The sequence below is a fragment of the Molossus molossus genome, unplaced genomic scaffold, assembly GCF_014108415.1.
Source record: "Molossus molossus isolate mMolMol1 unplaced genomic scaffold, mMolMol1.p scaffold_m16_p_4, whole genome shotgun sequence".
Classification (NCBI taxonomy): Eukaryota; Metazoa; Chordata; class Mammalia; order Chiroptera; family Molossidae; genus Molossus; species Molossus molossus.
Window position 1 is genome coordinate 99,172,084 of NW_023425377.1, and position 14,726 is coordinate 99,186,809.

The 14,726-nt window shown below is 34.4% G+C and overlaps 1 protein-coding gene and 1 non-coding gene across 2 annotated transcripts in view; both read right to left on the minus strand.

Annotated features, from left to right (window-relative positions):
- Nucleotides 1–14,726, minus strand: part of FSTL5 (follistatin like 5) — a 700,938-nt gene that overhangs the window by 505,842 nt on the left and 180,370 nt on the right. The gene's annotated exons all lie outside the window — the stretch shown is intronic.
- Nucleotides 11,048–11,116, minus strand: LOC118616658. Its single transcript, XR_004956643.1, has one exon. It is a non-coding gene; the product is annotated as a small nucleolar RNA SNORD115 (small nucleolar RNA).

The window sequence follows — 14,726 nt, forward strand, 5'->3', positions numbered from 1 at the left end:
TTTAAGCTAGCCAATCAAAAAATGCCCTTTCTTTGCTTCCACACTTCCTTTATATCCCCTGGATCCTGGTGGTAGGGGCTCCATTTCCATTTTTGGGCTGCCTGATTGATTCCATTTTGCTCAAAAAATTCTTAAACATTTTAATATGCCTCATTTTATCTTTTAACTATATATTATATTTGTTTTTGTAGAAACCTCCTGAGAATCTTTTTTTTTAATTAATTAATTTATTTTTGTTACAGATGTTTCTCCTATTTCCCCCACTGATTCCCCCCTCCCCCTCCCTCCCTGCCCTGTCCTGTCCAGCAGCTTTGTTGAAAACCTCCTGAGAATCTTAAACAAAAGACATTTGGGATTCAACAAATGTGGAAAGAAGCCTTCTCTGAGCTTACTTTATCGAACAAAATTCAATAACTTTTGGGAAATGAGGCTGCCATAAATTCCCTCTTCAAAGCAGGTTTACTTTCAGGATGAAAAACAAGAATAAACCTACCATAAAGCCCTGAAGAATATGGAGAGATCATCCACCTACAGAGACAAACTATAGAAACTTGCTTATCTCCCTGTTTTCCTAAAAACCTTTGATCTTTCCTAAACAAACCTTCTGTTTCTTTTCTTTCCCTTCCCTTCTCCCTACACTAGGTATGTAAATTTCTAACTTAAATCACTTAACCAGCCCACTTTTCCTTTGGTTGGCCCCACTATGCACAGTATGCATATGTATAGATAGACCTTTCCTCCTGTTAATCTGTCTTTGTCAGGCCCCCAGATATGGGACCTAAGAGGGCAGAGGAAAAGTCGCTATCCTGCCCTCTGCTGTGACTCTCCTAAAAGGGGGTGTGCTTTTAAAAACAGAACAATCTCAACTTATACCAAAATTGTAGGAAATTTTAAAACATACATTTTTATTCATTATAAGCACACAGTCTATTTTGTTTTGTTTCTTTTAATTATTGCAAATAATACAGATTCTCTCTCACCACTCACACTCTTCTTGGCAGACAACTACATGAGCACTTTCAGAGATATCCAAACGTGATCAAGAGAGTCCCATTAAGAAAGGAAAATAAAGTCATTTTGGCATTAGCATTCCCAAATCAAAACTATTATTAAAGAAAATACATGTCTTTAATGAGAGCCTAGACATTGTCAACAGTAATCCCTTGTTTTTGATGACATGACCTTGTTTTGATTTTGTATTTTATCCTTTTTATTGTATGTGTTATGCTATTATTGTTTGTATTTTTGCTTTTGAAGATTCTGAATAATGTCCCAATTATTTTGGTAGAAACTCATCATCAAAAGTAAATTGCTCTTATTATAAATGTAAAAAAAACAAAAACAAAAACAGAAGTATCTAACACAGGATATTTACTAAATTTCAGATATTTTGATGAAACCAGATAGTGAGTTTAAGTCTATTGTATATTTTTGTTTTTTAAAGATTTTTTTTTTATTAATTGAAGTAATTGACATATAACATTACATTAATTTCAGGTGCACATAACCATTGACTTGATGTTTGTATACATTGCTAAAGGATTACCACCATAAGTCTAGTTATCATTGTGGAGGACAAAGAAACTCTCCTCTATGCTCAAGGTTCTAATAATCAAATAGACATCAGACAGATTAATAAGCAAAAATAACTTAATTTAATACATAACTATGTGTGGGAACCCCACATACATGAGAGAGTCAAAGACCCCACATGCAGGAGAGGTTTCGAGAAGGAAAGTGGAGGACTGAAGGATATTTGCTGAAATATTGTTCACTGTAACTGAATAGTGCCCTGATAATTTGGAAGGGCACCTAAGAAGATCCATTCTTAGATCTTTGCTTCTGTTTTCATTTTAAACTTAAAATTCTTTTAATTGCAAATTCACAATAATTAAAACAAAAATTCTCACAGCCGACTATTAATCACGCTAGTATAACTTCTGCGGAATCCTCAAAAATGTTTAGTATATGTATACATCTGGAAGGAGAGCAAGTGTTTGGACTGTGCTTTTCACATACAATTGTCACTAATCTTGGAAATTTGAACTCCACGGTTAATGGAATCTTTAGAGGGGAAGATCTATTTTGAGTCTAGCAAAAATAGAAATTACATTTATTTTGTTGTCCTGTTTTTGATCTGGTCTGTAAAACGTAATTTAAGAACAGTGTAACTGTGCAAAAACCCCACTTCTTTAATTTGATCCTTTCTCCTTTCCATTTGTCCACTCTCTTCTTTAATCACTAAGCCCTTAGGACACCTGCTTCTGGTCAGTATCAAAATGCCTAAGAACAAAGCCTCAGGTTTGTTGACCACAGAAACAGATTTTTGGTCAAGCTAAAGAAAGCACCTTGACTTTAGTTATGTTTCAGCCCCACATGCTTGAAAGCTGAATGACCCTACCATAGCCTCATGAAACCAGACAGAGCAGTGCTTTGGTCAATGTCAGAAGATAATACACTGATCATCTCATCTCAACCCGGGCCCCAACCAATCAGTAGGGCCCACACCCCAAGGCTTTTAGCCAACAGGATTACTGACTTTCCCCCTATACAACCATCTCCTGGAAGCCACCAGGTACCAGTCTTTGAGCACTGGCTTACCTGTGACTCTGAGCTGGGCGCCATTTCTTCCATTAATAAACCCTTCCTTTCTTGGTTACAAACTCCTGTTCTTGTTTGATTGGGCTTTGATACATGCAGGCAAATGGACCCCTTCAGTCTCTTAATGGTGAGAATGAGAACCAGGTGCAGCCCCTTAGGTAGTGCAGAGAACCCACCCTGGCTTTTGTAATTCCCTTATATCTGCCAACTGCCTAAACTACAGTAGAACTAGAAAGCCCCCAAATACCCGGAAGCTTATCATGTATAAAAGGTGAGTCCAGCCAGTGTGGTGCATTGGTTGAGCTTCAACTCATGAACCAAGAGGTTGCCAGTTTGATTCCGATCTGGACACATGCCCATGTTGTGGTCCTGATAGCCAGTCTGAGCTTGTAGGAGGCAGCCAATTGATATTCTCACATCGATGTTTCTATCTCTCTCTCCCTTCCTCTCTCTCTCAAATCAATAAAGGTAAAAAAAAAAATTAAAAAAAAAAAAAAAAAAAGGCAGCTAGAACCTGCTCTTGGGGCTCAGACTTTGGAGGTGACTCTGCTGAGCCAGCACCAGTGTGCATTAAACAGTCATTTTCTAATCCTCTGAGCGCATGCAGTCTGTCTCTAACCGCCGACCAAATTTCTACCTCAACAATAGCAGTGGATATGTGATGTTTCACAATGGCCTTTAAATAAGAATGTGTACACCTTGACTACAGCTAATTTAATTAAAGGAGAGGACACCTAACCTAGATTCTGTTGTTGAGAATTTTTCTTACCTCTAATTTGGAGTTGAAAGTGAGAGTCCACTAGGTGGTTGCTGTATGTGGTGAAGGAATTCTAACATTTAGAATTGGAGAAGGTGGGCTTATCAGTTCTGTTCAGAGCAGGGACAGCTTTGTGCTGAGGGAATGGACAGTGGGAAAGACCATGCTACCTGGGTACCTAATGAGTCTATGGATCCTGGTTCCCACCCCCCCCTGCAGATTAAGTATAGTTCTACTTTATGTTTTTGGTTACAAGCTCAATTCTAAATTCACTTGTTCTTGTTGTTACTTAAAACAACTTTACTTCTGTTCTTGCAAATACAATTATAAATAAATTAAAATTATATTAAAGTAACTACGGAGAAAACAAGTCTTGACGTTATTCTTTAGACATAGATAACATTCCTTGAGCTCAGCATACCAACAGGAATATGGGATGTAAGTGAGGAGAAATAGTTGATGTCCTACTGCTTAATATACATAATGGATGTGAAATTACAGGGCACAGATGAGAATGCTCAAGGACTAATGGACTACCTTTTAGCCTTTCTGTCTAAACAATTTTGTTCCAGATATTTCACAAAGTCACACATTAATTTCTTTTGCTACACCTATGTGGTTGTTTAGCCCTGCTTTACATTGTTTTAAAAATGTACCTGAAAAAGTTCACAAAAGACATCACAGTAATTTAGGGTCTACTGAAAAATTAAAACGCACTTGTTCTTATCCAGAGAAAAACAATCTTTACTTTTTACACTACAGATGAGAAATACGTTAAAACATTTTAGCATAGATGTTATATATTAATACCCATAAGAATGTGCATAAATATATAGAAAATACATAGACATAAATGATTGTTCATACCAGTAGTCTCGCACTTATTTTACTCATAATTAATTATTAATATGTGTGTTTTTCTTATTTACGCATTGAATTTATTATGAATAGCTAATGATAATTATGGCTGAAAACAAGATTATATTTCAAGCAATTCTTTCAAGAAAAGACAAAAAATTATTAATGTAAAAACGTCCCTTGAATTTCCCTTGCCACATGCCACCTTTTTGTCTTACGTAAGAACGAGGAGTTGTGCTTGTTGGCACTAACATGGGGGGAGGTTCTCTATCTGATCATGAAAGTGTACAGAGTACTGTGAAAGGAGAGAGAAATCTCCTGACAAGGTTTTCGTGAAACATTGGCACAAAGAAAATTCCAGGGATGTGGGTAGTTGCCAGAAAAACTGAGAACAGATAGAAGGTCTTGGAAAGTGTCAGTGCAGATTACGAAGAGAGATGACGTTAGTCACACCATTTTTACTTATAATTAAGAGAAGCCACATTCAAACGCACTTTATACAACACAGACTATCTGGCCTTGTATCGAACCCAGGGTTGATTCTGGCTTTAGGCCTGATTCTTTCCAGGTACTCATCCATGTTATCGTGAATTTTAATTTTAATTTCAAACTGTTTTCTTTATCTTTGGCCTTATTGTTTTCTGGAGTCTTTCCATCCAGCAGCAAGGATGATTCCAGGCTACTCTAGATTTACGTCTCAAAGAGGATATAGGATCCTCTGGGATTTCTGTCTGTTCAAAAGATTTCTGATTGGCTCTAACTGGACCATGTGCCCATCCCTGAATTAGTCCATGCATCTAGAATAAAAGGGATAACCTGATAGGTCAGGTGTGGTGACATGCACTTTCATTCTCTACAGTAAAGTATGGGCAGGTTGCTAAGTAGTTTTACCAGTTGACAAAAGCAGGATCGAAAGGAAAAAAAAAATATTATCAGGCAGAAAAAATGTAATTACTTATTCTTGTTTAACTCTGATAATTTACAAAGACTAAGCCCTGTAGTTTCTCACTCTGGGAATGTTTATATAAAGACAATAGTAAGTTGGACCAGAACAATGGAATTCATGACACAATCACATTTCTTGTGAGATCTGGGATAGGAATTATAGAGCAATGAAAATAAAGAAAACAAGACGTAATTTCTAATCTGGATATTTTGATTGAATTTATATATCAGTAAATGCATAGATGTGAATTACTTCGTTTTGACAATCTTACATGCCTGACATAAACATTACTCACACCAAGATGTATAATATTTCCATGACCACATCAAGTTCACTCTGTGCTTTTCCTGTCAATTTCCAAGTTCAACTGCCCACCTCAGAGAAAGAAGCACTATTCTGATTTCTGTCCTGACACTGTCAGAGCCCATAACATATGAAGGGTCCATGGAAATGTTTTAATTTAGTTTAAGTCAGAAAGGAAAAATATGCTTCAGGTCAAAGGAAATGTTCTATAAATTTGTCATCATTATACTAAAAGAGTCATAACGGATAACTGTGTGTGTGTGTGTGTGTGTGTGTGTGTGTGTGTGCCCGCACATGACAGTAGGGTAAGAAGCTAATTAAGGCAAATGTGCTTAAGTTTCATAGAAACTAATGGAACCCTGATTTTTATCACTTTGGAAAAGTTGTGTTTGCTTGGGACCACATGTCAATGAAATCAATCATACAGTAGATACTCTTTTATGTCTGGTAACTGTAATTCAACAGATTTTTTTTCCATTTTATTATGTATACTACCTGTTCTTTCATTTTTAATGCAGAGTAGTATTCCCCTCTATGGATATATTAATATCTGCTTGCCCAGTCATCTGTGAATGGTTACTTGAGTTTTTTCTTGTTTGGGGTTATTATGCATAAAACTTCAATGAACATTTAAGAACAAATTTCTTTGTCATAAGGTGAGTTTGTGTTTTATTTTATAAAATATTGCTAGATTATCAAAAGTGGCTTGTGATATTACACTCTCACATGTGAGTTCCACCATGTGTTATATTTATTAAACCACTTTCTTGCCATCCCTCTTGATTTTAGTCAGCTTAGTGGGTATGCAATGTTATGTCATTATACTAATTTTAATTTTACTGATGAATGATGATGATGAACATATTTTAATATACTTATGGGACATTCATATTTTTGTTTTTCAAAGTTTTGTTCAAATCTTGTGTATATATTCTTGGGTCATATATCATATTATACTGTTTTTAGAAGTTCCTTATATACTCCGTTGGCTGATATATATGTTGTGTGTGTGTATGTGTGTGTGCATGGTTGTATGTGCGTGTGTGTATGTGTGCATGGGTGTATGTGTGTGTGTGTGTATGTGTGCATGGGTGTATGTGCGTGTGTGTATGTGTGCATGTGTGCATGGGTGTATGTGCGTGTGTGTATGTGTGCATGGGTGTTTGTGTGTATGTATGTGTGTGTGTATGTGTGCATGGGTGTATGTGCGTGTGTGTATGTGTGCATGGGTGTATGTGTGTGTGTGTATGTGTGCATGGGTGTATGTGCGTGCGTCTTATAAGGGCTGTGTTCCAACATGCGGTGAAAGCCTAGAAAGCCTTGGAAAAATTCCTCTCTTCACTTTCCTACCCTGCCACCACTCTCAGTCTGTAGCCCTTCAGACTCTGAGCAGACACAATGTGCCTGAGGGGCATCATTTTCAATTAATCTGCTACACAGCCTATAGCAGTCATGCCGAATATTTCCCAGGGTTCAGAGTGTTTGCCTGAAAAAGTTTTTATTTTTCTGCCCTACCGTCCATGTGCACAGCCACAGCTTTCTGGTTGCTGAAGACCCAGAATGTCTAGTTTGGTTTCTCTCAATTATCCTGCCTTCAGCCCTCAGTTGGCTCCAAATGCCTCTGGAAAGTTCCTTCTAACCACTCTTCTGCTCTGTCTTTCACCTTTTGCTTACAACTCTGGCTTTCAGTGAAGATTTGGGAAAGTGTTGGCAGGTAGGTGAAGGCTTGATTGGAGGTTGAGGCCCTTTAGGATACTAAACCATCATGCCAGACAACGCTTGGTTATCCTTATTACTGAATTGTAATTTTGGTTTGTTTCTCCTTACCCTATTCTCTGGCGAATTCCTCCTTCATCCGCTCCAGCGGGGAGGCAAGCGGACTTAGCTCTCTTTTCTCCTAGGAGAGGCTTATCACTTCATTGATTTTAGTTTACTAGGATTTCTGAATATACCCTCATATCTCCGATGAGTTGTTAAAACTATGCTTTTGTCAGTTCTCTTGCTTTTCATTATTAGTAGAGTGAAAATAGCATTCTCTTGAAACATGCTTCATCTCACTGAGACACAGAAGTCTGCAATGCTTAATGTCATTATGTATTAACTATTCCTGATCTGAAGGCATCTCTTCAAGATTAACTTAGTCTTTAATATTTAAATTGTAATATCTATTACATACGTTAGAAACAATAGTGTAAAAAAGTTTAAAAGTCAAATACTATAATGTGTTAAGATCCATAACTTTGGACTATATAGCATCTTATAGCACATTTTTCTGCAAATTTATTGAAATATATTTTGAGATTTTAAATTTATCTTGTTTCTATCTGGAATTTTTATATATTATTGTGTCTTTACATGGAAATTCAGTTTTATTTTAAAAATAGAATTATGTATTTTTTAGAATAATAGCACTGGGAAAGTAATTACATTCTCAGAAATGTCTTAACATAATTCTCAACTGAGTTATATGGATAGAAGAAAGATTTATATGTCTCTACAATCAAATTTACTGACTCTTTATTTAGTTGGAATATATAGCATTCAAGGTATTGTATGTTTACTCATGGAAGACAATGAAAATATAAACCCTTTGATAGAACATTAAATTAAAAAATAATCCCCCCAAAACAAAGCTTTGCAGAAATATGATATAACTTGACAAATAACTAAAGAGGTTTAAGAGTTGAAAGTGGCTAAATAATGGATCCTCCTTTTTCATGTGACACCATTCATCTTACTAGCTTTGATCAGACTTTTAGGTATTGCTCTCTTCTCTTTCTTTTTGATAGAAAAGACTTCTGACATTTGTCAGACACAATCAATAGTTCTTTTCTTGACCTTATTGAAAAATATGCCTCAGGAGAACTAGAGATATAAAGTGAGACAGAGATAAAAATCCAGACAAGGAAAAGAAGAATATGATGCAGTGATTTTCAAGTGATCATTACAGACTGATTTAAAGTCATTGAATAATAGTTTAACTCATCATATAATAATAATAATAATAATAATAATAATAATAATAATAAAATACTGCATAGTGCTTTTTAGTCAAAGCCATGAGAAATATCTGAAACTTTTAGTTAAGGTCTGTTTTGGATATTGACTAGCTACCGAGTAAGTATGAGACATCATCTCATCTTTACCTTTGAACATTCTTATGTAGTGAAAGGATGCCACCTGGCTTTAAAAATAAACATGGGCAAGTTCTTAGGTTCATTGTATAAGTCAACAAATTAATTAACTTCATTTATTTTTTTAACACATAATTAGGAAAAGTCTAGGCATGGTGCTAAGCTCAGAAATAAAATTGTCAAGGTGTTAATTGATAAATGTTTTAGTTTCTATCAAGCCAAGTAACTGTAATCTCAGTCAACTGCCTCTGAAAAAGCTGTTATATAACTCAAATTTAGCCATTACAGTCATAATTTTAAGAACTATCTTCTTTTTTTTTTTAAGTGAGGGAGGGGGAAGAAAGAGAAATATCAATGTGAGAGAGACCCATCAATTGGTTGCCTCCCACTTAACCCTGACCCCAACCAGAGCTGGGGATCAAACCTGCCACCCAGGTACCTGCCCTTGACTGGGAATCAAACCCAGGACCCTTTGGTCCATGGGCCAACACTCTAACTGCTAAGCCAAACCAGCCAGGGTCTATCATTTCATTGAAAATGTAACCCTGCACAAAAATATGATGGGTTTATAGAGAACTAAGCATACATTAAATCACATGACCATTTACTCTGGGCTCAAGGCAAGGTTCCTTATCTTCAATAATACAAGATAGAAATGATTTAGACATTTATCTGCCTGAAGGCCCTGAAGATAGGCTGATCAAAGGATTATTTTAGTTCCCTTTCTCTCCTTAAGAATGGATTATCACAAGCACTCTAAGTAGGTCCTTTAGCGTGTACTATAAAAATATGGCTGTTTGCCCTCTACATTTAGAAGATTTGTAGTCGAATCTAGAGTATAATGTGTGAGTCTATGGATTCAATTTGAATGCACAACTTCAAGAATAGAACTGTAGCCTGGCTGGTGTGGCTCAGTGGTTGAGCATTGACCCATGTACCAAGAGGTCACCGGTTCGATTCTCACTCAGGGCACATGCCCAGGTTGTGGGCCCGATCCCCAGTGGGGGCCATGCAGGAGGCAGCCAATCGATGTTCTCTCTCACCGATGTTTCTATCTCTCTCTCTCCCTCTCCCTTCCTCTCTCTCTAAAATCAATAAAGAAGAAAAAATATTAAAAAAAAAAAAAAGAATAGAACGGTAAAAAGTATTTTTATTAACTTTACAATTACCTCATGAAATCTTGGTGAGATTAGATAACTATAAAATATAAACTTTCTGAAACTTTTGGCAAAAAGGGGGGAAAGGGGGACATCTGTAAAGGTGTCAGCAATAAAAAATAAACAAAACTAATTTTAAAAAATAAAATTTAACTCTACATTCCATTAATTTGTGACAAGTTATGCTTAAACAGTTTGAAAAATACTATAAAATATAGAAAACCTTCCCTTATGAACAATGTTTATTTTATAATATAGATAATATAGAATATACACTGATAACTTATAAACTGTATGTGTCCATGTGAATTCAATTGACAAATTAGCCACGTATACTCATAGAAGTAACATACTTCTTTAAGTAGGTAAGTTAGTTTTGCTTTGTCAAATAACAAATATTTTGTGTTATTTTAATAAAATTACACAATTTTGGGTCACCACAGAATTACCAAACGAATCTTTCCAAAATTGGATAGAAATGTTTTAAATCCAAAGGGAACAACAGTGAAATTGTTTCACTTTATATATCTCAAACCCTGTAATTATCCCACAGAGAGCCTTTTTCTGCAATAACTTTCAAACACCTTCTATATAATTGTAAGGTACATAACTTAGATATACAACTTTTGTAGAGTCTGGTAACAGTTTCAAAGATTACATTTAAATTAGAGGTTGGTTTTGTCAAAGAAAACTATGTCCAATACAGAGGAGGTAAATTCTTTTTTTATGTTTAGGAAACAGTTATAAAAATCAATGATGTACCAACTTACAAAGGAAAGCATAACTCATTTCAAAAGGCATAACATCTCCATTCCATATTAGCTAACCTCAAGGCAATAAATTAAAATAAATAATAAAAGAATATCACCCAAGCCCTGGCCGGTTTTCTCAGTGGTTAGAGCATTGGCCTTCAGTCCAGAGAGACTTGGTTTGGTTCCCTCTAAGGGCATGTACTTTGGTTGCAGTTTGTCCCCGGCCCTGGTTGGGTCGTGTGGGTGGCAGCCACTCAATGTGTCTCTTTCATGTCGATGTTTGTCTCTCTCTCTCTTCCTCCTCCTCTATCTGAACAAAAAAATGATAAAATGTCCTTGGGTAAGGATAAAAAAAATAATAATATCACCCAAGTAAATGATGTAAATAATAGTAATAATAACAATAATAAATCTATTTTAAATAAATGCTGTATTACATAACAATCAACACTAAAATTAGAATTTTGAGATAATTCTAACATTATATAACAATGCTTAGAGGATACAGAAAATTCACACACAAAAATTTGTACATTAAAAAGTTACAGTATAATTTTTTTTAAGTCATCATGTCTCTTCAAGACAATATTAATTCTCATCATTGACCTTAAGGTATAATTTTTGACATACATATACACTTACTTAATTTTTTTCTAACCTGCAGGGATTGTTATGCTTCATGGATATGTTAATTTATAAATTTTTATCAAATTTGAAACATAATATTCAGGGCTTCAGTTACACATGTCATTTCTAAAACTAGTCACACATACTATAATAGGCTGCTTGAAGTTGGCCTACAGTTTATTTCTATCTTTGTTATGTTTTAAATAATTTTTGTTAGTATATCTTCAATGTTAGTCATCTTTTCTCCTGCAGTATTTGATTCACTATTAATCCCGCCATTCTATTTCATAGCAGACACTGTAGTTTTCAACTTTATAAATTCAATTTGGGTTTTAGTTATATCTTCCATATTTATAATTAATACCTAAACTGTTTCCTCTAGTTCCTTGAACTTATGGAATACAATTACAATTTTTCTTTTAATGTTCTTGTCTACTCACTTTATCATCTCTGCCATGGGTTGGTTTTAATTAATTGGTATTTCTTCTCATTTTGCTATACTTTTCCTGATTTGTAACATGTCGGGTGAAATTTGATTGAATAGAAGGTATTGTGAATATTACCTTCTGGGGTGCTTGATATTTTTGTATTCCTATAAATATTTGCTGAATTTTTCTTCTGGGATGAAATTAAGTTGCTTGGAAACAGTTGGATCCTTTTGCAATTAGCTTGTTTTATTTAGTGCTAAATCTGGCTCACTTCTCATGCAAAACCATTTTCGATGCTCCATCCAATGCTTTGCTTCTTGAATTGTGAAATAGTCTACTTTGGATAGTAGGAAAAACAACTAATCCTAGTCCTGTGTAAATTCCAGAAATGGTTCCAATTCCTTCAGCTTCTTTCTTTTATCACAGATCATTTCTCACAAACTTGTGCTGTTCAGAAATCAGCTGAAGCCTCAAGAGAAAATTCCTGTACATGCCCAACATCCAGATTTTTTTCTTCTGTGCAGTTCTTTCTTTTCCAGTACTTAGTTCATTAAACTCTAGCTGCGTCAGCCTCCTCAGACTCCAGCCCTGTTTCTTCAATTCAGAGGGACTGCTGGGCTCTTTCTAAGATCCCTTTCCTGGTGGCCCAGTCTGAACTGCCCAGCCTAGAACCTGGAGCAAGTATAGCTCTCACATTGTTGATTGCTTGTCTCTGAGGAATCACCGTTGTTCGCTGGTGCCCAAATTCTTTAAAAAATTATGTCATATATTTTGTCATTTTTTAGGTGTTTCTAGTAAGAGGCTTCATTCTATCTCTGTTCCTTCATCTTGACTAGAATTGCAAACCTTGTAACAGAGCTTGAATTTACACAGTACTCTTATAAAACTATTATGTTATGCCAGGTGATGAGAACTTTTTTAATAGTATGATTTGCAAAGACTTATAAATTGCAATAAAATATACACATTTCATTGCATCTAAGATGCACATTTCCCCCTTATTTTAACATAGATGTAATAATTTAATTTACAGGATTTTTTGTAGTATCAAAATAAAGTCTTACATTGAATGACATTCTGCATTCAGTGTAAAATAGTCTTTACTTAATGCATAATGACTACATTTTATGTTAAAAATATGTAAACCCTTATAAAACAGAATGTATAATAACAATTGAGATAAAAGTAACAATGGCAAGAAATTCAGTCAAGCTTTACAATTAATGTATTTTAATAATGTGAATAATAATAAAGAGTTAGTATTACATTAACAAATAGTAACATATTGGAGAAATATCATATATTTAGATTAGAGATGTTTCTAGGTATAGAAATTATTTTGGAGATCTTGTTTTTCAGTAATGTTTCTACCCTCCAGAGTTCTGTGTCCTAAAATTTATTGTGTGAGAATTGGCTGTCTGAGAAAGCTAATTCAGAGGTGTGCTTTTGAATTAGCCTTTAACATAAACAGTAATTCACTAAGTGGTGTTCTGCTTGCCTAGAAGAATGAACTATGCTTTAAATGTACATCTAGGGAGCAGTTTACACAGAAGACTAATTCTGGCTTCCTCTATGCTCAGCAAGACAAAGCTAGCATTTCAAAGTATTCCCAGACCCCAAACTAAAACCACAAGGAAACACCAAATCAAGCAAAGTAAGGCAGTATGCACTTATTATCTACAATGTAATTAAATAAAAACGTTTTCAACACTTGAATGTTCAGTTACTTTATTTGCTTTTTCCGTATTCCTCCCTATGCTAAAAATAAATAGACAGGTTGAAATATACAAAATTTCAACATATTCTAAACAATGAAATTTTTATGTATAGTCACCACAAAGAAAATAAGTGTCAGGATGTGTCTAGCTAATATATTTGGTCGTTATATAATAATATATGTGCTATGTAACTGGCTAAAAATAATGAATATCTTTCAAATTATGTACTATAATACTCTCTTTGTGTATATCAATGTTTACTATTTATTTTAAGATAGTAGTGAACCTCTTGCTAAACTATTTGTTTTCCATCCAATGCAAGCCTGGAGGTTCAGTTACTAGTGGGAAATCTAACTTAACACTCTGAGATTGGAAAAAGTCATGAGTCGCAATGGAAATAAATCAGGGTATGCAGTGAGTTCAATTGTAAATGAATATAAAAACTTTTAATTTTAAATTATTTTTCTGCACGTGTATCTTATCAAATATAACCACTTGGTGAAGGTTTCTCATGTATACTCTTTTGATTATATATACTCTTAATTTGTTTTTATTTTGCTCTTTATTTTGAAAAGAAAAATAAACTTGAAGAGATAACTTTGGTTATAATAGCTCTTAACATTTTAAATGATACCACTGCATAGTAAATAACTTAACTGGTATGGTTGGCCCTAAAGAGGTGATGTGTTAAATACTTCACTTTTTCTTAGAAGGAAATATGTATGTGTGGATACGCACACACACACACACAGAGTTCTGAAGAGCATCTTGTCTTTATTAAATAGACAGCATTTCATAGTAAATTGATATTTTCTTAACCTTGAAAAATGTATTTTTATTTCCCAAACTGACTAGTAGCAGGAGATAAGTTCATGGTACAGAACAATATCAACATCTCCCAAGTTAAAATGTGGTGGTAATTAGCTTTTTTAAAACTTCGAAACCCAGTTAACATCTCAATAATAATAAAAAGACATCTTTCCTTCCAACTTCAATTAACAATTGTATCATTATTTTTGTCTTTATTACATGACCTAATTTTATCATAATAATGATTAAAATTAATAAAACAGACATTTCAATTATATATTTGCTTGATTACCCAATTCTCTACCACCAGTTCGACACGTATTTTAATTATGTTAAATATAGCAATACGTGTTGACTATATAATTATAAATATGTCACAATCACATCATATTGTATATTTATTGCAATCAAATATTTTTATCTTATAAAAATTGAGTTCCAAATACTCACAGAAAAAGTCAAATATGAGTCAAATCTAATAAACTAAGTATTTGTTGAACCTTCTCTCAAACTTTAAAATATTTACCATATTATTCAAAAGAAAGTTACAGAATAAAATTCAATGATTTACATAAAGATTCCTAAATAGATTGTAAGCTCCATGTCTCATACCGACCATTGTTCTCAATGTGTAA